Below are 15603 nucleotides of genomic sequence, written 5' to 3'. Positions count from 1 at the left end.
CAGGTGATGATAATGTAAAATGCTATCTAGAGGAAAAAGGAGCCAAAAATGGACGATCTTTTTTTTTTTTACCTAAAACACGTTACACATCAAAAGCTTTTATCGTAAGTGATTAAGCGCTTTAGATAAGCTACTGATATTGTGAAATGCCTCCCAAAACTCTGCTCTTACTTTCTCTTATCTTTCTACGACTGATGTCGCGGGAAATAATAATCTAAAAGAATAACATTTGCATCCTTGGGGGTCACATTATGCAATAATGCCGTCACATTAGTTGCAAGAGTCATCCTGTGGCAATTCCTACCTTCGCATGCGTAGATGCCTTTTGTTTCCTAACGCAGGTCCTTGCAACAAATTGGTAACTAAGATAGTACTACCCCTTCATTTTTTTACTGTAATTTATGTGACATTTTATCTGTGATGTCTGACCACGACACTGCATTTTCTTCAGTGTTACGTAATGACAAGTCAGGTACATCAGCAGTCAGAGTAGAAAAACGTTGCATTCATTGCTTCTTAAAGAGGTGATATTTAAAATTCACTGAAGAGACCTGGAATAGAACTAAAAGATTGAGAGAGAAATCATTTGTGTTCTGATTCATGAGGTCCAATCTTTGCGAACGCAAAATGTAACTTTGTTTTGCGACAATAACTTGTGATCATTTTCTTCAAGGCCCTGAGAAGTATATTTTCATTTATAGATCGAGTGTAATCACGTAGAACTGTCTAACCTCGACAGGATAAGTTACATTTTATAAGTGAACAGAGGTCAGACGTCTATTTGCCTGAAAGATTATATAAGAAAATTAATGGAAATGTGTTGGATCCATGAGTAAATAGAATAATAAAAATTGCGGATTTTCCCTTTTTACGTGGGCATTGATCAATGTGTTTTTCTTAATTTCCTTTTATAATCTTCTACGCTAATGGACGTCCCTGTTGGGACTTCTGCTCCTCTGTAAAATATAAATTAGTCTGCCCAAGTTGGACAGATCTACATGATTATATTCTATTTATAAATGAAAAATTGCTATCATAATGTACATTCTTCGTAAAAAATTGCAAGCCCTACTACATTTACAATCTCTTACAAAGGAGATATCAACAAAAGAAGAAAACATGCAAAGTAATATATCTTTCGTATGTATGTATGTGTGTGTGTATATATATATATAATATATATATATATAATATATATATATATATATATATATATATATATATATATATATATATATATATATATATATATATATATATATATATATATATATATATATATATATATATATATATATATATATTTATATGTGTGTGTTTATGTTAGAGTGTGATTTTCAACATTTCACTAGAGATGGCTACAGACAAAATAAAAGACAATGATCACTATCACAATAGCATTTCAACTGTTGAGTCAGGGGGAACACCTTGTGCAGAGAACTTCCATTAAATTAGGCTCAACACTGGACTCCTCGTGCATTTACACAGGAGGTTCATCAGCAGGGCGTCGAAATCCCTTACACAAACTGCACTATTCACCTCTATCTTGTGCGCACTCGATCCTAGATATTAAGGCCCCTCTTTCCAATACCTTTTTCTTTCCATCCAGCAAACACTTCCTTGGTCTGCCTTTCCTCCTACCTCAATGCTTCCGAATCGTGCTGTCTTTTCACTAAGCTCTCGTGTTCCATTTTTTCCACATGACGGAACCATCTAAAAACGCCGCCATAATATCTTTCCGCCAAAGTAAACCTTTTAATACTACTTTTAACTCCACATTTCTCACCAAATTGGAGAGAAATGTGGAATTCACTCTTTCATTCTTTAGTTTTACCAACAGGAGTACCTCTTCTCTCTCTCTCTCTCTCTCTCTCTCTCTCTCTCTCTCTCTCTCTCTCTCTCTCTCTCTCTCTCTCTCTCTCTCTCGTAGGTAATTGGACACATGCAGCAACAATAATAAAATGACATCTTAAAGCCCAGCTGGGGGAGGGGAGCGGTTCTAGAAGACAACAAAGCCAGCTTGACCGCTGTTATAGCCAGAGGCAAGGCATTTGTGCTGCTTTGTTGAATAATGGAGGAGGCAGGTAACACAACCTTGCTCTGTCCTTGATCCAAACTCGAGAGGTGTTATCCTTCCATAAGGTTACCCCACCAGGGAAACTGCGACCTCTTCAAAGGACCAGGCATAGTACGGGTGCACTACCTAAATGACCCAGTTACAGAGCTAATTTCCTTTAATGTAGACCTACGCCGCCATTACAGTCAGAGGCTTCTTTATGGTGCGCCAGCAACACACTATGCTCTTTCAGGGTACCCAGCCTCTCTATAAGGCCCTTTGTTGTGTCACACAATACTGCACTCTGACACCACTGACGGATAGCAACAATGTTTTCCCTAATACTGTAATTACTAAGAAGGAAAAAATTAGCTGAATATCTAAATCTTGGTGGGGGAAGTAAAACAAGAAATCGTTGGAAGTAATACTGTCTCTAGTTCCTTTACACATAATAAGTCACCATGTGAAAACTGACGAATCAGATTTTTGAAGGAAAGTAATATAAATTGTCAGAACTCTCAAGAAAGATAATCACGTGGGAATGAAATGTCCTTGACTTATTTAATCTTTATGTTCAAGTGACTGCTTAATAAACCAGGGACTAATGATTGCTGTCATTATCAAGTCTGAGTCATACATTTTGTGATCATGAATATTGTCATAAATGGGTGTTATAAATCATGAAATTGGAAGTTAAAACTAGTGGTGTTAAAGGATATGTTGTGTATTTTATTACGTTTGTAACTATTGTTTTATCAGCATAAAATGGGTTCTTGGTATTCAAGGTATTATGCAACGTGCATACGAGCACTTTGCAAATTGTCAAATTTTATTTGAATGTGACTAACTCCGTAAATCTGAACAGGCAAACTGCTAAACTAAGACAAAATATTCCTTCATGAAAACATGCTTACTCAAGAAGACGTAATTTCTAAGTCATTCTTTCAACCACTGTGACAAAAAGCAGTCTTCATTTCCTTGAGAGGATTGAATTTCATTTCTAATAAAGGTAACCACTGAAATAAAGGGAAAAATAGTAATTCTCATAACTGAAGAAAAGAATTATTTGGCCTATCAAACCATTTCCCTAACAATGAGTGGCTCTAGACAGAAGCCAACTGCCAGTGCCGCAATCATTATTTATCATTCAACTTCTGTGATTGAACCCCATGTGTGGGAACTTGACGAAACATTAGCTTCTTCATATTTCTACCAAGAAAGTTGGTTGGACTCACTTGCGTACACTGACATTTACACCTATCTTGCATTTACTCTTGTGCATCCTGTATTAAGGCCCTTCCTGTTCAATATCGCTTCCACTTCGTGAAACCAGTGATTCCTAGGTCTAACTCTCCTCTTCTCTCCTAACTCTTCCGAATCATACACTCTTTTTCACCAACCTATGTCTATGTATATCTCGGAATCATCGCAGAAGTGTCTATTTCAAGACAATTTTAAGCCAGTTCATTTTACCTTAAAAATATATTGAAATAAAGACTTGGCAATCGCATTTCAATGTCACTGGAAGGACTTGAGTATGCATTGTTGACAGTAAATTATGATATATATATATATATATTATATAATATGTATATATATATATATATATATATATATATATATATATATATATATATATACAGTACATACATACACATATATATATGTGTGTGTATAGATATGCAGTATATATAAATATACTGTAGATATATATATATATATATATATATATATATATATATATATATATATATATATATATATATATATATATATATATATTTGTGTGTGTGTGTGTATATATATATATATATATATATATATATATATATATATATGTGTGTGTGTGTGTGTGTGTGTACGCAGTGCCTAAAGATATTAAACCTCCAGTTTTCGGAAACATTTATGGGATGAGGATGAAGGCCCCTCATGCCTTTTTCCATGGCTGACATAAGAGTTTCTGTGCTGACAGCAAGTGGCTTTTCTTAGCAATTACCCATCCAGTTCTAAACATATATATTATATGAGAATAAAGAGATATGAATGTTATTTAAAGCATTCTATCGGTTTTTCTAGTTTCTCCGCAAACCTTCTGTCACCAATTTTCAAAATTCCAATAGAATGTACAAAGGCGGCAAAAGATGACTTGTGTAATTTCCAACAGAATAAAATTCCAAAGTACAAAGTAGATGAAAGAAAAGTGAAAAAGATGAAAAATTAAATGAAACCCCCATAGACCACGTTTGCAAATGTCCAAAAAGTTAATTAAATGACAGAATGCTGCAGAATATATATGAGACAAGCTTCTGCAGCTAAAATATCTGGTTAAAACTGAAAACGGCTTAAGAAAAAAAAAATGCCTCCACGAAAGCCAAAGAGATGAGGCATATCATCATAATGTGATATGCATAATGTGATTACCACCGATAAGCTGGAACAAAGTAATAACTGATAATAAAATATATGCACCCAGGAAGAGTTGTAATGTCTGTGACAGATATGTAAAAAAATCCTGTAAATGACAGAAATTTGGACATTACAAGACAGCGTGCAGGAGAACGTGTGTGTGTGTCAAAGTAGAATCCAACAGATTACAGGATGGTAATTCATATTAGACGAAGTCCAAACAGAACAGGGCACAGATCTGCCAACAGTAAAATGAAGAGGCAAGAATTAAAAATACATACAATTGATCATGAAGAATATTTATACAGTAAAGTACTGTATATTGAAAATTCCACTAGTAAGAAACAAAATACTGAAATTCGAGTACATATGACAAAAATCAGACCACACAGTACACAAAACTTAAAAAATACACAGGGAAAAATAAACGTTAATGGCAATGAGATGCAACAAAGACTTGAGAAAAATAACCTTTAAATAAATGGGATCAAAATCAATCAATAACGTGTCCAGCGAAATAAATAAAGGAGAGAATGTGAAAAACTAAGAACATTTTAGATAAACGAAGGCATTCATTCAGTAAGTTATAGAGTGACAACTTATATAACAAAACCGGAAACTGAAAATGAAAAATTAATTTGGCCTGCTATTCAGACTGAATAAGGTCCAGTAGGAGGGCATCCAAAAATCAACTTGGATGATGATGAGTCAACCTTGGTTTCGATGCTGCTGATAAATAGGAAATGTGAATTTCAAATGCTGAAGCTCTCGTGGGCAGAGTTTACCCCGAACTAATTCCTCATAAGTGCAGCACTTGAAATCTCAAGTTTCCTGCTCATTGATAGTTACACCACTTGATGTTGCCAAAAATATTCTGGTTGCTCATTTTGTGAACCCTAGGAGTGAGGTTTATGCCTGGTATAGGTCAGTAACTCACTGTCAAACGACAGATGAAAGTCAGAACCTGTTCTAAGATCAACTGTTGAGTTTGGCATCAATAGATAACCTCCAAAATTTTATCAGACTTCCTCTGCACTGCAGTAAAACATGTCATAAGCACACGTTAGAAACCTGTCGCATTCATATCACAAACAGGTTGGCCATACATGGAGAACAAGTCTTTGGCAAAACGATAAATAATCTTATGAAGCACTGCTTAGAACCATCAATAAGTCGTTGACTTGTATTTAACCTCTTTGTGATATGTGTGCAGTAAGTTGCCAAAGTGGATACACCCTTACTGACAAAATATATGAGCATGCCATTAGAGATGCTTTCATCAGTGGTATGCCTTCAAAATTTACTATCCATGAGAGACTACTGGAGAACTTGAAGCTGGAGCTTGATGACACTCACTAACTCTAGCTCAGTCTCATGAAATACCTAAACTGCACTCTGAGGCTTACCAATCTGGGTCAGATGTGGAAAGCCATACCACAGCAACCTCAATGGACGATAACACTGATGCAATTGACTTTCCTGTTGATTATAGAATTGTCTCTTCTATACGAGTACTAGCTACTATTTGAAAATAGTGTTATTACTTTTGTGGGCCTCTACGTTTCTGTAATTTCTGGAAAGACGAAAATGTAACTTTTCAATACGTGTGTCAAAGTCATTCTCCTCAATATCGCTCAACAAAGTAACCATAAAATACTCAAGTAGTCTCTTCTTCCACCATTGGTGCAATAGTGGGTGCCTCATTTTCTAACAGTTTATCACCTGTAACGGCTACAAACAAATTTCAATAGACACCAAGTAAAAGTATTCACTGATACTATCAATTCTTGTGGCTTCATTCAAACTGAACTTGCACAGCTTGTGAAGCTACTAACTGCACCTGCTTTTGATTCAGTCAAGTACATTCTCATGTGAACCCATACTTCATCACCAATATCGTTACCCCAAAAGCTTTGTAATGCAAGGGGCCTTTGTGAAATTTCATGTCTCTTCCGTACTTAATCCACTATAAATCTCCACTCATCTAAAATTTCAGTTCACAGTTGTCATCAATGTAGGTCTGGGTATCCCATCTCTGTTTTCCACATGAGTCCAAATGACAATATCACAATAATCTCCAAGGGGGTCGGGGAATGACATGTCCAAGCCATCTCCATCATTATCTCGTCTACATATGGAACTCCCATTATTTCCTTTAGTCTGACTCCTAATAGTTTTAAAGATTTATCATCAAATCAACAAAATCTTTTAGCTATGGTTTTATTATCATGACATGATGCATATCCTTCTGGCAATACAGATAGTGCTATACTTGTGTATAATCTTGCCTTCAGGCTCAGAGTCAACCTATTTGACTTCTAAATCTCATTCGTTGTACCATTGCTTGATTTCCCTTTTTAGCCTTTCACTAAATTCCAGCTCAGGAGGACAAGTACTGGATATCATTGTTTCTAAGTATTTGAAATATACAATCTCATTAATCCCTCCTCTATCTAATGTTATTTCACCCTATTATGCTTACCCTTTCTTCATTACTACTTAGATTTATTTCCGATCCCTTCTCTATAAATATGTGATGCTTTTATTTAGTAAGCCTTGTAAATCTTGTGGTGCTTTGCTGATTAAAAGAGCATCATTTGCACATTCTAAGTCTGTAAACTTTTTATTTCCCTCCAGCAGCCCATCAAATACTTTAAATTCACTTGACAAGGCCTCACCAAAACTAGGTTTGCATCTACTTATTTCATGGATATTTTACAGTAAATCAGCTCTTCATATTTAATGTGAATGCTGTAGTGATGTAAAGCTTTCCATGATAGTAGTCCTTGGACACTGTCAAGTGTTCTCATAATTAACAAGAGGAATCAGAAAAGATCTTTAAATTTCATACACTTCTGCACAGTATGTTTTAAACACAAATATTTGATCTGTGCAACTTCTGCCTTTACAAAAACTAGCTTGTTCATCTCTAAGCATATTCTAAATTTCTTTCTCCAGCCCACTGAGAAAAGCATAATGAATTTTTTCATTACAACCAACATAAGTGCAATGCCTCTTAAGTTACCATAATCAGTTGGGTCACCTAACTTTAGTACCTTAGCTATAACTTCCAATTCCCAATCTTCAGGCTTTGTTTCATCATCCCATATTCCACAAAAGTCTAGTTAGTATATGAGGTGTCATTTCGGTTTTAGCTTAAATCATCTCTGAAGTGGTTCTATCATAACCTGGTGTGCTCCATCTCACAAGCTTCTTTATTATGGAGTCCAATTCAAGATCTGTGAATTCACTCACAAGCACATTAAGGTCTTTATCTGTCTATCTGTTCGGTTTTGGTGAATGCCATCTGGAGATGTCCAAATATATTCACGGATGTCCTCTTAAGGGAAAGAAGGACCTCCATTTACCAAATTATTTGCAGCACAAAAATTGGTATATTGTACTTTGCTTTCATTTGCAGCGTCTTCTAGGTCTTCTTTACCCTCTACATCCTCCATACCTTTGGTGCCCCTACCATCTTCAGCATTCATGTAACCAACAATGATTTTCATTCCTCTTTCTGGTATTTCATCTGTAACATTCTGAAGTTCTATATAAGATGAACATTTTAATTTCTTAGGAGAGTTAAGTCGCTGGTGCTTAGCACACTGTAATGCCTGTAATACTCAAAATGGTCTGTTTTGATTTAAATCTTGCCAACAGTAATCTATTACTCACTGCCGTTTATGAATCCGGCATTAAGACCATGCCTGCACCTCTACCGACCGATTCCATTTGCTTTTCTTGAATAAACACACCCTACAGTCTCTCATTTCCTTCTTTGCACAATAATGAACAAACAGCTAAGATGTCCATTCCATAACTCTTGTATGCATTTTCTACCTGTTTCATCGTCCCAATCTGATTCATGGTTCTGACATTCCACTTTGCTATTTTTAATTTATCGTTTATTATGGGGACAGGGACCATTTCTATGTTCTGTTTGGTAATTTATGTGGCAGAATCTGCCTATCATCAAGTACCTTTATGAATTCAGAACAGCTGTAAAATACTTTCGAAGTTGTTGGGGGACCTTAATATTCACATGTATCCTCGCTGGGATGACCAATGGTGTTGCTTGCATTCAGTAAGCTCTTGATGATATCAATAATGAGCCTTGCAAGACATCTATGCTTATGTTGATGATATTACCACTTTTTAAGACTCACTGAAAAACACGACAAAACCTTGAAAAATTCATAGTCGCAACTACGGACTGATGTTCAGTAACGAGAAAAGTCATTATTAACAATGCTGACTCATAATGTTAAGCCATGTTATAAATAGTATCACCATAAGGCCTACTACTGATCCCTTCTTGACAAGTCACCTCTATTGGTTGGGATGTCAAAGCCTCTTTTTGGATACGCTCATAACTATAAGCCTGTATCCAGGGAGGAAATAAAGACGCTTTCACCTTCTGTGGCAGGATTCAAACCAACGTGGTTACGCACTGTTCCAAAGGGCGTCCCTGATGGAACCTTCGTGCTACTGCGGGTGAAAGCTTTTTTCTTTTACTTCCAGCCCGGATAGACTCTTGAAGTGACAGGTATATGTAAAAATCGATTAAGTCGAGAAGACAGGACATAATTTTTTAAATATCAAGCTTTTTCCTCTTTACAGGCGGTGAGGCTCCCAAGATAAGGAAGTCATTCACCTCTATTTTACACCCACACACACACGCTCCTCTCTCTCTCTCTCTCTCTCAGTTCTTGCATGTTTTCCCCCTCTCTTCAAGTACCTCTTTCATGCCATGTATCAAGCCCTTTCTAGGTCTTCCTCCCTCCCTGTAATTCTAAATAATGTACTCCTTTCAACAACCAGTCTTCTACCATTCTCTCCACATAGCCGAACCATGTCAAAACAATGAGAATAATTTTTCTTTTTTTTTTTGTACAAAGAAATTTTACATACGTGTCTTCTTTGCATTTAAATAAATGCCCCAGATATAAAAGGCAGGCAAACCCCAATTTTCAGACCATTGTGCAAAGTTGATGAAATATATTCGGAATGTTTTAAAGGTGGCACCTGTAAACACGAACCGACATTAGTGAGGGACATAAAGACATGGTCGAATACAAAGCGCTCACATTTCATCCCTCTCTTTAAAGTCGAGCCGAATAATCGAAAATCAGCCCCTGTCATTAATTTTTAGGCATGCTCCTCTGACAAGTTTGTCTTCCCTGTGATCGGATACAGCTAACCTGCAATTTTCATTGCGGCGTACACATCGAACAGTTCGTTTTACCATGCTTACCGAAGGCGGTGCAGAAGCTGCAACGTTGCTAATAACCGAAGTTGCATTTCAAATTGCCGACTGGGGTGAGTCACGAGTGTATTCAGTTATTTTCATCTTTCCCATAAATCGGGGCACTTCAGCATTAACCAGATAATCGGTGTGGGGGAACTCAAATAACATCATCACGGGTAATGATACGACCATTGCGTATGTGAGAGTAGTCAGAGGCTCTTAGAAGTTCATATTGTTTTTAAAAATTATCAAATGTCATGAGGTAAAAAAGATTATTATTATTAATATTGCTATTATTGTTGTGGTTGTTATTACGACAACTAAGAGAAGGGGTTTTTATTCTTAACGTTTTCTTCTAGCTTTACTTTTATATTTCACGGGGATGATTCAGAAGATTTCATCGAAGTCCACAGAGAGTAAAGACGATGATATGGAGGGCTAGTATTTTGCCGCACTTTGGCCCTCCACAAAGGATGCAGTGCATTCCACCTTTGTATATACATCAAGATGTCCCCAGGGTAGCTGAACAGCAATGGCGATAGGCTCAAATTAAAATATCATGATGCCAGCACGGGCCTTTCCCCAATGGCAGTCTGCAAGTGTGGTAAGAGATGAGAGTGAGTAAGAATGACTGATGTGAACCTCTGGATTAGGGTCATCCAAATGAGACGAACGACAAAGGCTGCAATAACAAATATCTCTGCCCTTGCTAGTGGACAGTCGAAGAAGTAGGTTTGGATTAGCCTGTAGGGACAACCAGAGGCCCTCAGGCTAATTTGCACTCGTACTGAAAGGTCTATGTTAATGTTAGTTGGCCTTAGCACAGGCTCTTCCTCTTAGACAGCCCGTAAAACTGGAAGGCCGAGAGGTCTTTACGATGAAAGCTGATAATAAAAGTAATTTGGCAATTTTCTTTGAGGGTGGTTTGTAAGTTTTTATAAAGACCATTTTCCAAAATTTTTACATAGAATTATCATCAGACGAAACAGAACACCTAAACATTTTAAGTTGTTTGTGGTAATATTAACCACCCTAAGTATAATGCCAAGACAGCACTACTAAATCGAGAGGGAAAATTATCGTCTCGTAATTTCACACAAGAATTATTGTTAACCAAGAAAATGACATCATTTTCAAAGGCTCAAAACAGATACTTAATCAAGAACCCCGCGTTCGTCCCTTTTTTCTTTTTCAATTTTTAATATTTCTTTCATTACGTTGTTAACAAAAAGCTTTGATTGTATATGATGCTTCAAAAGTGTAGAAAACAAATAATAATATATATATATATATATATATATATATATATATATATATATATATATATATATATATATATATATATATATATATATATATATATATAAATTTCTGACTCACGTCGGGATCGAACCCAGGTCTCTCAGGTGGAAAGCAAGGGCGTTATCCACTGGGCCATACAAGTCTAACGCCCTTGCTTTCCACCTGAGAGACCTGGGTTCGATCCTGACGTGAGTCAGAAATTTATTTCTGTTCCACACGTGATTGTGTGTTGATGATTTCTATATATATATATATATATATATATATATATATATATATATATATATATATATATATATATATATATATATATATATATATATCTATCCATACACACACACGCACATATATATAAATATACATATTTATGTACATATATATATATATATATATATATATATATATATATATATATATATATATATATATATATATATATATATATATATATATATATATATATATATATATATATATATATATATATATATATATATATATATATATATATATATATATATATATATATATATATATATATATATATATATATATATATATATATATATATATATATATATATATATATATATATATATATATATATATATATATATTATAGAGCCTCGATGGCTCAGTCGGTAGAGCAGCAGCCTAGGACTTCATAGAGGTCTGTGGCACGGGTTCAAATCCGCAGCCGACCAGTCAGAGAGGCGGACACTTTGCTATCCGTGTAGACACCCCGGAATTATGTATGTAATCAACGGATAGGTTTGCTGAAAGCAAATGGGTGTTACAGACTAACACACACACATAAACAAAGCCACTCCAACATCTTCTAAAAACATAACGGACACCTCACACGTCTCGAACTGTCGACCTAACCACTCAGTTCTCCTCGCTGCTGGGAGAAAGGGAGCTGGGGATTTGGTACGATACATGTACACATTCGCTACCGGGGTCTAAGCGATGTCAGGCAGGGCAGCCGATCGAGGCTACGGCCTACCCCAACGCCAAATCAAAGTCCTTCGAAAGAAGGCATCGTGCTTACCCCATAAAAAATGGAAAAAAGCACGTTAAAACGAAGATATGTATATATATATATATATATATATATATATATATATATATATATATATATATATATATATATATATATATGTATATGTATATATATATATATATATATATATATATATATATATATATATATATATATATATATATATATATATATATATATATATATATATAGAGAGAGAGAGAGAGAGAGAGAGAGAGAGAGAGAGAGAGAGAGAGAGAGAGAGAGAGAAAATTAATTTAAAAGATAAAAAATAGCCTGTTGCTTACAGAGTTTTTTTTTTCTCCTTTCAGTCCACCTTATGTTAGGAAGAAATTTGCACCATTGATTCAAAATGCAACATGAGAGTTACAGTGTCAGCTTTGCACGCAGTCATACCATGTAAGATTATGCGTAAACCAGAGCCTTCCAGAAGATATACTGTACAACGTTACTGGAGCTTAATGGTAAGTTCACACATTCACGTATCAAGGCACGCATGCGCACGCACAGCTGGAATTGGTGAAACTTGCGCATACGCGAGAAAATAGGCCTCGCCCAACTGGATACGTGTCACGGGACGATGTGCGTGATGCATGCGTATTATAGTGCGCCGCAAATGTAAGCACTGCGTAAGGGTGACGTGACGCTGACGAACAAGCGGCGGCGCAGGCAGAAGTAGTGCGTGGCAGAGCACGTAACACCAACGTACGTATACCGTATGTGTTACGTTCTGCGTAACTGAGTTACGCAAAACTCACGTTATGGCCCACGTACTGCGGGGGTTAAACCCCAGCTATATAAAGGCCGGCAGCTGCACATGTGAGCTAGTCAATGCCGTAATACCACAGCGACAAGACATACTACCAACGTGCTGAAGCAACATGGACAACATAGCTGAAATGCGTCAACTCATAGCTATAGCACGACGGATAGACCAGAATTGTTGCTACTTGTCATTGAGTATGTGCACGTCATGTTATTGCTGGAGCTTGCAATGATTGCTGCAAAGCACTTAGGGCAGAAAAAAGGCGCCCAAGAAGGGTGTGGGCGTGGCCGTACCTGCAGAAAAGGATGGAGCAAGGTCATTATGACAACCTGATGGCGGAGTTGTCAACCGAAGCCCCAGAGCTGTACAGAAATTTTACCCGGATTGACAAGGACCTCTTCAATGAAATTGTTGAACGGGTCACACCCCACATTCAGAAGAAAGTGACATTCTGGAGGAAACCCATTGAGCCAGGCCTACGTGTTGCTATCACCCTACGCTTCCTCGCTACAGGTGATTCCTACAAGAGTCTGCAATATTCGTTCCGGGTAGCCCACAACACCATTAGTCTCATCGTACCAGAGACCTGCAGGGCCATTGTTGCTGCCTTCGGGGATGAGGAACTGCAGGTGCCACAAACACCTGAAGCGTGGCAGGAGGTTGCACGGGGTTTTGAGGAACGGTGGAACTTCCCGCACGTAATTGGAGCTATAGATGGGAAGCACATTAGGCTCCGTGAACCCTCCCAAGGGCGGCACGCATTACTTCAACTACAAGAAGTTCTACTCCATGGTATTACTTGCAGTTGCTGATGCTTCATACAAATTCCTGTACGTCGACGTGGGAGCCATTGAGTCAGAGTCAGACGGTGGTGTATTTGCCCAGACCCGACTGGCAGAAATGCTGTTGCAAGAGGAAGCAAATCTTCCCCAACCGGATGCCCTGCCAGGTCAACCTAATGGATCTCCTGTGCCCTACTTCCTAGTTGGCGATGATGCCTTCCCCCTGAGGAATTACCTTATGAAGCCCTACCCCAAAAGAGGACTTAGCAAGGAGGAACGGATTTACAACTACAGGTTAAGTAGGGCACGCAGGACGGTGGAGAATACCTTTGGGATTCTGGCAAACAGATTCCGAGTATTCCACACTGCAATATGCTTGAAGCCTGACCATATAGAGCCATTAGTGATGTCCGCATGTGTTCTGCACAATATGATCATAAGAAGAAATGCACGAAGACAAGAAGGAGATCAGGAGCACCCTGTCACACATGCTGTCATCCCTGGTAGCTGGAGGAGTGACCCGTCCTTAGCAGCAGCCCTTCCAACCGTGACCGGCAACACTGCAACGAGGGATGCAAAGGAACAGCGTAACTTGCTGAAGGAATACTTTTCATCGGCTGAAGGCTCCGTGCACTGGCAGGAGAACATGATTTAGTTACTCTCATGCATACCTGATTGTTGTAATTACTTAAATGTCTGTTCCTGCATATATTTTGGACTTATTTAAAATTCAATAATGTATCAATTCAGGATTATTTTGCCCTGTGCATTTGTGTACTTTTGTTTGTTTTAGTTGATTTAATAAAAGATATTGCTCAAATCTATGATATATTACTCTCATCAATACTTGGTAAATGGGAAGAGGATAGAGCGGGCCATGACATTGCAATGTATGTTTAATAAATATGAAACAAACATATATATATAAATAAAAGGAAGAAGATGTAGTTATTTTGCCCTTTTTAATAATTTCTTTACATGGAATCTATTCTGATATGATAATTCTATCATTTTTGAAAGTACCTTCTCTTAACATTGTTTCTATTCTGATATGATAATTCTATCATTTTTGAAAGTACCTTCTCTTTACATTGTTTTAATTCTGAGGTGATAATTCTATGTTCTTGAAAGTACCTGCTCTTAGCATTTACATTGTTGATATTCTGATATGAAAATTCTATCTTTTGAAACTACCTTCTCCCCGACATTTTTGACATTTTATATGACTTGCTAATATTTGGCCTGTTGGCATTTTTCTTCTGTGCACATATGTTACATAAAGTATTTTGAACTTATTTCAAAGTCAATAATGAAATGTTAGTGTATTCGGGTTCATTTTGCCTTCTTTATTTGTGTACTTGTATTATAGCTACTTCATTGAATACATGATATTTGAGCAGAGGATAGAGCTAGACATGATATTGCAAAATATATTTATTTAATATAAAATAAAAACATACACATACATAACAGCAAAAGGAAATACAACAGTATATAAATTAGCCCTGCAAATTGTTGAGGAATGTCGTGTCAAGCGACAGGTTGCTGAGGTCTTTCGGTGTGGATGTCACCAACTGCGCTTGCAGGAGCGCCAGCTGCTGTGCAGTGAGTGCCCGCTGCTGCTGTGATGCCGACAGGCTGGCAGGAACTGCAGGTGCCTGACACTCCGTTGTCACTGCCATGGTGTGGGTCATCATGGCCTCGACGGCACCGTGGAGCCCTCTTCTTGGTGGCACGGATATATCGTTGGATGGCACTGAGCACCTCCATTTTCAGGTGCAGGCTCAGCTGTTCTGACACCTGCGCACACTCATCCTCGACCTCTTGAAAAATGTAGGGCCATCTCCATCAGGAGTGCCTTCGGTGTCGGTGTCGGCATCCCCTCGTGGGCGTTGTCGTCGGTGGCGGTGGCGGGGTCGCTCTCGTAGGCGAGGGCAAGGTCCTCTTCCTCCTCCTCTAGGTCACTCTCCGTCACGA

General features: G+C 37.4%; 1 protein-coding gene across 1 annotated transcript in view; it reads right to left on the bottom strand.

Moving 5' to 3' along the window:
- LOC136843175 (uncharacterized) overlaps positions 1–15603 on the bottom strand; it is a 141753-nt gene that overhangs the window by 102240 nt on the left and 23910 nt on the right. The gene's annotated exons all lie outside the window — the stretch shown is intronic.

This window comes from Macrobrachium rosenbergii, chromosome 11, assembly GCF_040412425.1.
Source record: "Macrobrachium rosenbergii isolate ZJJX-2024 chromosome 11, ASM4041242v1, whole genome shotgun sequence".
In the NCBI taxonomy this organism is placed as follows: domain Eukaryota; kingdom Metazoa; phylum Arthropoda; class Malacostraca; order Decapoda; family Palaemonidae; genus Macrobrachium; species Macrobrachium rosenbergii.
The sequence above is the reverse complement of the archived record's forward strand: the minus strand, read 5'-3'. Positions and strand labels throughout refer to the sequence as shown.